At 30.4% G+C, this 11,292-nt stretch overlaps 1 protein-coding gene across 1 annotated transcript in view; it reads left to right on the top strand.

Annotated features, from left to right (window-relative positions):
• The window catches only part of gbe1a (glucan (1,4-alpha-), branching enzyme 1a), a 183,974-nt gene that overhangs the window by 97,969 nt on the left and 74,713 nt on the right, over positions 1–11,292 (top strand). The window lies entirely within an intron of this gene.

The following is an 11,292-nucleotide window of genomic DNA, read 5'->3' on the forward strand; positions in this document are numbered from 1 at the left end:
AGACGGGAGACGACAAGTGTGAGGGAAGGTCATACTACCCCACAGGAGATCCCACAGGAGGCCATACTACCCCACAGGAGGTCATACTACCCCACAGGAGGCCATACTACCCCACAGGAGGTCATACTACCCCACAGGAGGTCATACTACCCCACAGGAGGTCATACTCCACAGGAGGTCATACTACCCCACAGGAGGCCATACTACAGGAGGTCATACTACCCCACAGGAGGTCATACTACCCCACAGGAGGTCATACTACCCCACAGGAGGTCATACTACCCCACAGGAGGTCATACTACCCCAGGTCATACTACCCCACAGGAGGTCATACTACCCCACAGGAGGCCATACTACCCCACAGGAGGCCATACTAGGCCATACTACCCCACAGGAGGCCATACTACCCCACAGGAGGCCATACTACCCCACAGGAGGCCATACTACCCCACAGGAGGTCATACTACCCCACAGGAGGCCATACTACAGGAGGCATACTACCCCACAGGAGGTCATACTACCCCACAGGAGGCCATACTACCCCACAGGAGGCCATACCACCCCACAGGAGGCCATACCACCCTACAGGAGGCCATACCACCCCACAGGAGGCCATACTACCCCACAGGAGGCCATACTACCCCACAGGAGGCCATACTACCCCACAGGAGGCCATAATACCCCACAGGAGGCCATACTACCCCACAGGAGGTCATACTACCCCACAGGAGGCCCTTGTAGCCCCCGTGACACCACTTTTCTCCGAGGACTCCTGGAAAACCACGACCTCCCCCTCAGAAGATGGCCGTCGTTGGGAGTTCCATTGTAAAGGATCGAGCAAAGACATTCTACTTCCCTGTGTGTGACATCACTCAGGACCTTACGATCATTCCAGAACCAAAACCCAGAGCTGCACGCGGTGGTTGTGGATGCTGGTACAAATGACATCAACGGGACTTGGAACACCTGAGAGATTATTGGCTACAGACGAGTGGATTGTTTTTCCTGGCCCTATCACACGAGGGGATTGTTTTTCCTGGTCCTATCACACGAGGGGATTGTTTTTCCTGGCCCGATCACACGAGGGGATTGTTTTTCGTGGCCCTATCACACGAGGGGATTGTTTTTCCTGGTCCTATCACACGAGGGGATTGTTTTTCCTGGTCCTATCACACGAGGGGATTGTTTTTCCTGGTCCTATCACACGAGGGGATTGTTTTTCCTGGTCCTATCACACGAGGGGATTGTTTTTCCTGGCCCTATCACACGGTCCTGGGATTGATCGCTTCTCCCAGGCTATTTGCACGGGTCTCTTGGATGAAATCAGGACTCTGCTCTGAAAAAGCGTTGGATTTTTATTGACTACATCCATCAGTTTTGGGAGCGACCGCAGTTTCTAAAAAGAGGACGTCCTGAACAGGAGCGTAGATCCTGAGTAACATTAGAAAGGTAATAGTGTCCCTGGATGAGAGCTCGACGGTATGATTATATGAAATTCTGGATACTGCAACCTTGATTCATGTAAATGTCAGAAGTTTAGATTTTAAAAAAAAAATGTATGTTATTCTAATTCTTGCTTCTCAAACTAACGCAGGCATTTTGATTATTACTAACTGACACCTGGTAAAAAAAAATATATAAAATAATTCGAACCCTGAAAAATAAACTATTTTGGACGTCATTCTGACAAACGCACCTTTTGCTAACGATGTTTGGAATCACTTCCAAAATGTATTCCATTTGGATTCCCTGGTGCCGCTGGGGAAGCTGAAAACGCTGAGGATAAATGAGTTCACTGAGGTGTGCAATTGTTTTAATTGACTTTTAATGATACCTGTGATGTTTCGTGTTCTATAATGTAATGTACCTGTAGTTGTATCTAGTATCTTGTCCTCGGGGCACCATGGAAAATGAGACCCCCAACCCCCATTACGGTTTCATATGCTACTCAAATTAACAGAGGCACATCAAGCCTGTTTATGTTTAGTTCATATTATTATATAGCATGTTAGTAGTATTATATACTACATTAGTAGTATTATATAACAGGTTAGTATTAAATAACATGTTAGTAGTATATAGCATGTTAGTAGTAGTAGTATTATATAACACGTTAGTAGTATATAGCATGTTAGTAGTATTATATAGCATGTTAGTAGTATTATATACTACATTAGTAGTATTATATAGCATGTTAGTAGTATTATATAACATGTTAGTAGTATTATATACCACATTAGTAGTATTATATAGCATGTTAGTAGTATTATATAACACGTTAGTAGTATTATATAACACGTTAGTAGTATATAACATGTTAGTAGTATTATATAGCACGTTAGTAGTATTATATAGCATGTTAGTAGTATTATATAACATGTTAGTAGTATTATATAACATGTTAGTAGTATTATATAACATGTTAGTAGTATATAGCACGTTAGTAGTATTATATAGCACGTTAGTAGTATTATATAGCATGTTAGTAGTATTATATAACATGTTAGTAGTATTATATACTACATTAGTAGTATTATATAGCATGTTAGTAGTATTATATACTACATTAGTAGTATTATATAACAGGTTAGTAGTATATAGCATGTTAGTAGTAGTAGTATTATATAACACGTTAGTAGTATATAGCATGTTAGTAGTAGTAGTATTATATAACACGTTAGTAGTATATAGCATGTTAGTAGTAGTAGTATTATATACCACGTTAGTAGTATTATATACCACATTAGTAGTATTATATAGCATGTTAGTAGTATTATATACCACGTTAGTAGTATTATATAACATGTTAGTAGTATTATATAACACGTTAGTAGTATTATATACCACATTAGTAGTATTATATAACACGTTAGTAGTATTATATAACATGTTAGTAGTATTATATACTACATTAGTAGTATTATATAACATGTTAGTAGTATTATATAGCATGTTAGTAGTATTATATACCACATTAGTAGTATTATATAACATGTTAGTAGTATTATATAACATGTTAGTAGTATTATATACTACATTAGTAGTATTATATACCACGTTAGTAGTATTATATATGTTAGTAGTTTATATAACATATTATATATATAACATGTTAGTAGTATTATATAACATGTTAGTAGTATTATATAACATGTTAGTAGTATTATATAACATGTTAGTAGTATTATATAACACGTTAGTAGTATTATATAACACGTTAGTAGTATTATATAACATGTTAGTAGTATTATATAACATGTTAGTAGTATTATATACCACATGTTATTATATAGTGTTAGTAGTATTATATAACATGTTAGTAGTATTATATAGCATGTTAGTAGTATTATATACCACATTAGTAGTATTATATAACATGTTAGTAGTATTATATAACATGTTAGTAGTATTATATAACATGTTAGTAGTATTATATAACACGTTAGTATTATATAGCATGTTAATAGTATTATATACCACATTAGTAGTATTATATACCACATTAGTAGTATTATATACCACATTAGTAGTATTATATAGCACGTTAGTAGTATTATATAACATGTTAGTAGTATAAATGTTAAATGTAATATACTACATTAGTAGTATTATATAGCATGTTAGTAGTATTATATACCACATTAGTAGTATTATATAACATGTTAGTAGTATTATATACCACATTAGTATTATATAGCATGTTAGTAGTATTATATACTACATTAGTAGTATTATATAGCATGTTAGTAGTATTATATACTACATTAGTAGTATTATATAGCATGTTAGTAGTATTATATAGCATGTTAGTAGTATTATATAACACGTTAGTAGTATTATATACCACGTTAGTAGTATTATATAGCATGTTAGTAGTATTATATAACATGTTAGTAGTATTATATACCACATTAGTAGTATTATATAACATGTTAGTAGTATTATATACTACATTAGTAGTATTATATAACATGTTAGTAGTATTATATACCACATTAGTAGTATTATATACCACATTAGTAGTATTATATAACATGTTAGTAGTATTATATACCACATTAGTAGTATTATATAACATGTTAGTAGTATTATATAACACGTTAGTAGTATTATATAACATGTTAGTAGTATTATATACCACGTTAGTAGTATTATATACCACATTAGTAGTATTATATACCACATTAGTAGTATTATATAACATGTTAGTAGTATTATATAACATGTTAGTAGTATTATATAGCATGTTAGTAGTATTATATAACATGTTAGTAGTAGTAGTATTATATACCACATTAGTAGTATTATATAGCACATTAGTAGTATTATATACTACATTAGTAGTATTATATAGCATGTTAGTAGTATTATATAACATGTTAGTAGTATTATATAGCATGTTAGTAGTATTATATACTACATTAGTAGTATTATATAACACGTTAGTAGTAGTAGTATTATATACCACATTAGTAGTATTATATACCACGTTAGTAGTATTATATACCACATTAGTAGTATTATATACCACAGTAGTAGTATTATATAACATGTTAGTAGTATTATATAACATGTTAGTAGTATTATATAACATGTTAGTAGTATTATATAGCATGTTAGTAGTATTATATAGCATGTTAGTAGTATTATATAACATGTTAGTAGTATTATATAACATGTTAGTAGTATTATATAACATGTTAGTAGTATTATATACCACATTAGTAGTAGTATATACCACATTAGTAGTAGTATATACCACGTTAGTAGTATTATATAACATGTTAGTAGTATTATATACTACATTAGTAGTATTATATAGCATGTTAGTAGTATTATATACTACATTAGTAGTATTATATAACATGTTAGTAGTATTATATAACACGTTAGTAGTATTATATACCACATTAGTAGTATTATATAACACGTTAGTAGTATTATATAACATGTTAGTAGTATTATATACTACATTAGTAGTATTATATAACATGTTAGTAGTATTATATAGCATGTTAGTAGTATTATATACCACATTAGTAGTATTATATAACATGTTAGTAGTATTATATAACATGTTAGTAGTATTATATAACATGTTAGTAGTATTATATACTACATTAGTAGTATTATATACCACGTTAGTAGTATTATATAGCATGTTAGTAGTATTATATAACATGTTAGTAGTATTATATAACATGTTAGTAGTATTATATAACATGTTAGTAGTATTATATAACGTGTTAGTAGTATTATATAACACGTTAGTAGTATTATATACCACATTAGTAGTATTATATAGCATGTTAGTAGTATTATATAACATGTTAGTAGTATTATATAACACGTTAGTAGTATTATATACCACATTAGTAGTATTATATAGCATGTTAGTAGTATTATATAACATGTTAGTAGTATTATATAGCATGTTAGTAGTATTATATACCACATTAGTAGTATTATATAACATGTTAGTAGTATTATATAACATGTTAGTAGTATTATATAACATGTTAGTAGTATTATATAACACGTTAGTATTATATAGCATGTTAGTAGTATTATATACCACATTAGTAGTATTATATACCACATTAGTAGTATTATATACCACATTAGTAGTATTATATACCACATTAGTAGTATTATATAACATGTTAGTAGTATTATATACTACGTTAGTAGTATTATATAGCATGTTAGTAGTATTATATACCACATTAGTAGTATTATATAACATGTTAGTAGTATTATATACCACATTAGTATTATATAGCATGTTAGTAGTATTATATACTACATTAGTAGTATTATATAGCATGTTAGTAGTATTATATAGCATGTTAGTAGTATTATATACTACATTAGTAGTATTATATAGCATGTTAGTAGTATTATATACTACATTAGTAGTATTATATAGCATGTTAGTAGTATTATATAGCATGTTAGTAGTATTATATAACACGTTAGTAGTATTATATAGCATGTTAGTAGTATTATATAACATGTTAGTAGTATTATATACCACATTAGTAGTATTATATAACATGTTAGTAGTATTATATACCACATTAGTAGTATTATATAACATGTTAGTAGTATTATATAACACGTTAGTAGTATTATATAACATGTTAGTAGTATTATATACCACGTTAGTAGTATTATATACCACATTAGTAGTATTATATACCACATTAGTAGTATTATATAACATGTTAGTAGTATTATATAACATGTTAGTAGTATTATATAACATGTTAGTTGTATTATATAACATGTTAGTAGTAGTAGTATTATATACCACATTAGTAGTATTATATAGCACATTAGTAGTATTATATACTACATTAGTAGTATTATATAGCATGTTAGTAGTATTATATAACATGTTAGTAGTATTATATAGCATGTTAGTAGTATTATATACTACATTAGTAGTATTATATAACACGTTAGTAGTAGTAGTATTATATACCACATTAGTAGTATTATATACCACGTTAGTAGTATTATATACCACATTAGTAGTATTATATACCACAGTAGTAGTATTATATAACATGTTAGTAGTATTATATAACATGTTAGTAGTATTATATAACATGTTAGTAGTATTATATAACATGTTAGTAGTATTATATAGCATGTTAGTAGTATTATATAGCATGTTAGTAGTATTATATAACATGTTAGTAGTATTATATAACATGTTAGTAGTATTATATAACATGTTAGTAGTATTATATACCACATTAGTAGTAGTATATACCACATTAGTAGTAGTATATACCACGTTAGTAGTATTATATAACATGTTAGTAGTATTATATACTACATTAGTAGTATTATATAGCATGTTAGTAGTATTATATACTACATTAGTAGTATTATATAACATGTTAGTAGTATTATATACTACATTAGTAGTATTATATAGCATGTTAGTAGTATTATATAGCATGTTAGTAGTATTATATACTACATTAGTAGTATTATATAACATGTTAGTAGTATTATATACTACATTAGTAGTATTATATAGCATGTTAGTAGTATTATATACCACATTAGTAGTATTATATAACATGTTAGTAGTATTATATAACATGTTAGTAGTATTATATAACATGTTAGTAGTATTATATAACACGTTAGTATTATATAGCATGTTAGTAGTATTATATACCACATTAGTAGTATTATATACCACATTAGTAGTATTATATACCACATTAGTAGTATTATATAACATGTTAGTAGTATTATATACTACATTAGTAGTATTATATAGCATGTTAGTAGTATTATATACCACATTAGTAGTATTATATAACATGTTAGTAGTATTATATACCACATTAGTATTATATAGCATGTTAGTAGTATTATATACTACATTAGTAGTATTATATAGCATGTTAGTAGTATTATATAGCATGTTAGTAGTATTATATACTACATTAGTAGTATTATATAACATGTTAGTAGTATTATATACTACATTAGTAGTATTATATAGCATGTTAGTAGTATTATATACTACATTAGTAGTATTATATAGCATGTTAGTAGTATTATATAACATGTTAGTAGTATTATATAGCATGTTAGTAGTATTATATACTACATTAGTAGTATTATATAGCATGTTAGTAGTATTATATAGCATGTTAGTAGTATTATATAGCATGTTAGTAGTATTATATACTACATTAGTAGTATTATATAACAGGTTAGTAGTATATAACACGTTAGTAGTATATAGCATGTTAGTAGTATTATATAACACGTTAGTAGTATTATATACCACATTAGTAGTATTATATAGCATGTTAGTAGTATTATATAGCATGTTAGTAGTATTATATAGCATGTTAGTAGTATTATATAACACGTTAGTAGTATTATATAGCATGTTAGTATTATATACCACATTAGTATTATATAGCATGTTAGTATTATATAACATGTTAGTAGTATTATATAGCATGTTAGTAGTATTATATACCACATTAGTAGTATTATATAGCATGTTAGTAGTATTATATACCATGTTAGTAGTATTATATACCATGTTAGTAGTATTATATAGCATGTTAGTAGTATTATATAACACGTTAGTAGTAGTAGTAGTATTATATAGCATGTTAGTAGTATTATATAGCATGTTAGTAGTATTATATAGCATGTTAGTATTATATACCACATTAGTATTATATAGCATGTTAGTATTATATAGCATGTTAGTAGTATTATATAGCATGTTAGTAGTATTATATAACACGTTAGTATTATTATATAGCATGTTAGTAGTATTATATAGCATGTTATTAGTAGTATTATATAGCATGTTAGTAGTAGTATTATATAGCACGTTAGTAGTATTATATAGCATGTTATTAGTAGTATTATATAGCATGTTAGTAGTAGTATTATATAGCACGTTAGTAGTAGTATTATATAGCATGTTATTAGTAGTATTATATAGCATGTTAGTAGTAGTATTATATAGCACGTTAGTAGTAGTATTATATAGCATGTTAGTAGTAGTATTATATAGCATAGTAGTAGTATTATATAGCATAATAGTAGTATTATATAGCATAGTAGTAGTATTATATAGCATGTTAGTAGTAGTATTATATAGCGTAGTAGTAGTGGTAGTAGTATATAGCATGTTAGTAGTAGTATTATACACGTTAGTAGTAGTAGTATTATATAGCATAGTAGTAGTATTATACACGCTAGTAGTAGTAGTAGTAGTAGTAGTAGTAGTAGTAGTATTATATAGCATGTTAGTAGTAGTAGTAGTAGTATTATATAGCATAGTAGTAGTATTATACACGCTAGTAGTAGTAGTAGTATTATATAGCGTAGTAGTAGTAGTAGTAGTATTATATAGCGTAGTAGTAGTAGTAGTAGTATTATATAGCATGTTAGTAGTAGTAGTAGTATTATATAGCATGTTAGTAGTAGTAGTATTATACAGCATGTTAGTAGTAGTAGTAGTAGTATTATATAGCATGTTAGTAGTAGTAGTAGTAGTAGTATTATATAGCATGTTAGTAGTAGTAGTAGTAGTAGTAGTAGTATTATATAGCATGTTAGTAGTAGTAGTATTATACAGCATGTTAGTAGTAGTAGTAGTAGTATTATATAGCATGTTAGTAGTAGTAGTAGTAGCATGTTATAGTAGTAGCAGCATTAGTATAGCATGTTAGTAGTAGTAGTAGTAGTAGTATTATATAGCATGTTAGTAGTAGTAGTAGTATTATATAGCATGTTAGTAGTAGTAGTAGTATTATATAGCATGTTAGTAGTAGTAGTAGTAGTAGTATTATATAGCATGTTAGTAGTAGTAGTAGTATTATATAGCATGTTAGTAGTAGTAGTAGTATTATATAGCATGTTAGTAGTAGTAGTAGTAGTATTATATAGCATGTTAGTAGTAGTAGTAGTATTATATAGCATGTTAGTAGTAGTAGTATTATACAGCATGTTAGTAGTAGTAGTAGTATTATATAGCATGTTAGTAGTAGTAGTAGTAGTATTATATAGCATGTTAGTAGTAGTAGTATTATACAGCATGTTAGTAGTAGTAGTATTATACAGCACGTTAGTATTAGTCGTAGTAGTATTATATAGCGTAGTAGTAGTAGTATTATACAGCACACTAGTAGTAGTCGTAGTAGTATTATATAGCACACTAGTAGTAGTAGTATTATATAGCACACTAGTAGTATTATACAGCACACTAGTAGTAGTACATAGCACGTTAGTAGTAGTAGTATTATATAACATGTTAGTAGTAGTAGTATTATATAACATGTTAGTAGTAGTAGTATTATATAACATGTTAGTAGTACTATATAGTGTATGTTAGTATTGTTATTATATAGCTTGTTAGTATTGTTACGACTCCAACACCATCATTAAGTTTGCCAATTACACAACAGCTGTAGGCCTGATCGCCGATAGCGACGAGACAGCCTATAGTGAGGTCAGAGACCTGGCCGTGTGGTGCCAGGACAACAACCTCTCCCTCAACGTTATCAAGACAAAGGAGATGATTGTGGACTACAGGAAAAAGAGGACCGAACACGCCCCCATTCTTATCGACGGGGCTGTAGTGGAGCAGGTTGAGAGCTTCAAGTTCCTTGGTGTCCACATCAACAACAAACTAGAATGGTCCAAACACACCAAGACAGTTGTGAAGAGGACACGACAAAATCTATTCCCTCTCAGGAGACTGAAAAGATTTGGCATGGGTCCTGAGATCCTCAAAAGGTTTTACAGCTGCACCATCGAGAGCATCCTGACCGGTTGCATCACTGCCTGGTATGGCAACTGCTCGGCTTCCGACCGCAAGGCACTAGAGGGTAGAGCATACGGCCCAGTACATCACTGGGGCCAAGCTTCCTGCCATCCAGGACCTCTGACCTCTACACCAGGCCCGTGTCAGAGGAAGGCCCTAAAAATGGTCAAAGACACCAGCTACCCAAGTCATAGACTATTCTCTCTGCTACTGCACGGCAAGTGGTACCGGAGTGCCAAGTCTAGGACCACAAGAGGCTTCTATAAACAGCTTCTACCCCCCCCCAAGCCATAAGACTCCTGAACAGCCAATCAAATGGCTACTCAGACTATTTGCATTGCCCCCCGGAACGCTGCTACTCTCTGTTATCATCTATGCATAGTCACTTTAATCACTCTACCTACATGCACATATTACCTCAATTACCTCGACTAACCAATTTGATTATATATATCATTGTTAGACCAATCTTAAGTACTGTAAACACAGAAATGATCAAGTGTTTTTGATATATACCTCTCTCGGTGTCTGGGTTTATTGGCAAACATATGTCAACATGGTTTATTTGTATTTATTTGACCAGGTCTGTTGACTGAGACGTTCTCATTTACAGCAACGACCTGGGGAATAGTTACAGGGGAGAGGAGGGGGGGGGGGGATTAAAAAATTAATATTTCACTCACAGAAGTTCCAAAAGAGTTCAGTTTGAAATGTCATATGTCAATATATATATATATATATATATACACCATGTTGTGATGATGTACGAAAGATAAAATAAATAAGCATAAATATGGTTTGTATTTACAATGGTGTTTGTTCTTCACTGGTTGCCCTTTTCTCGTGGCAACAGGTCACACATCTTGCTGCTGTGATGATGGCAACACTGTGGAATTTCACCCAGTAGATATGGGAGTTTATCAAAATGGATTTGTTTTCAAATTCTTTGTGGATCTGTGTAATCT

This window comes from Oncorhynchus nerka, linkage group LG19 (genome assembly GCF_034236695.1).
Source record: "Oncorhynchus nerka isolate Pitt River linkage group LG19, Oner_Uvic_2.0, whole genome shotgun sequence".
Taxonomy (NCBI): Eukaryota; Metazoa; Chordata; class Actinopteri; order Salmoniformes; family Salmonidae; genus Oncorhynchus; species Oncorhynchus nerka.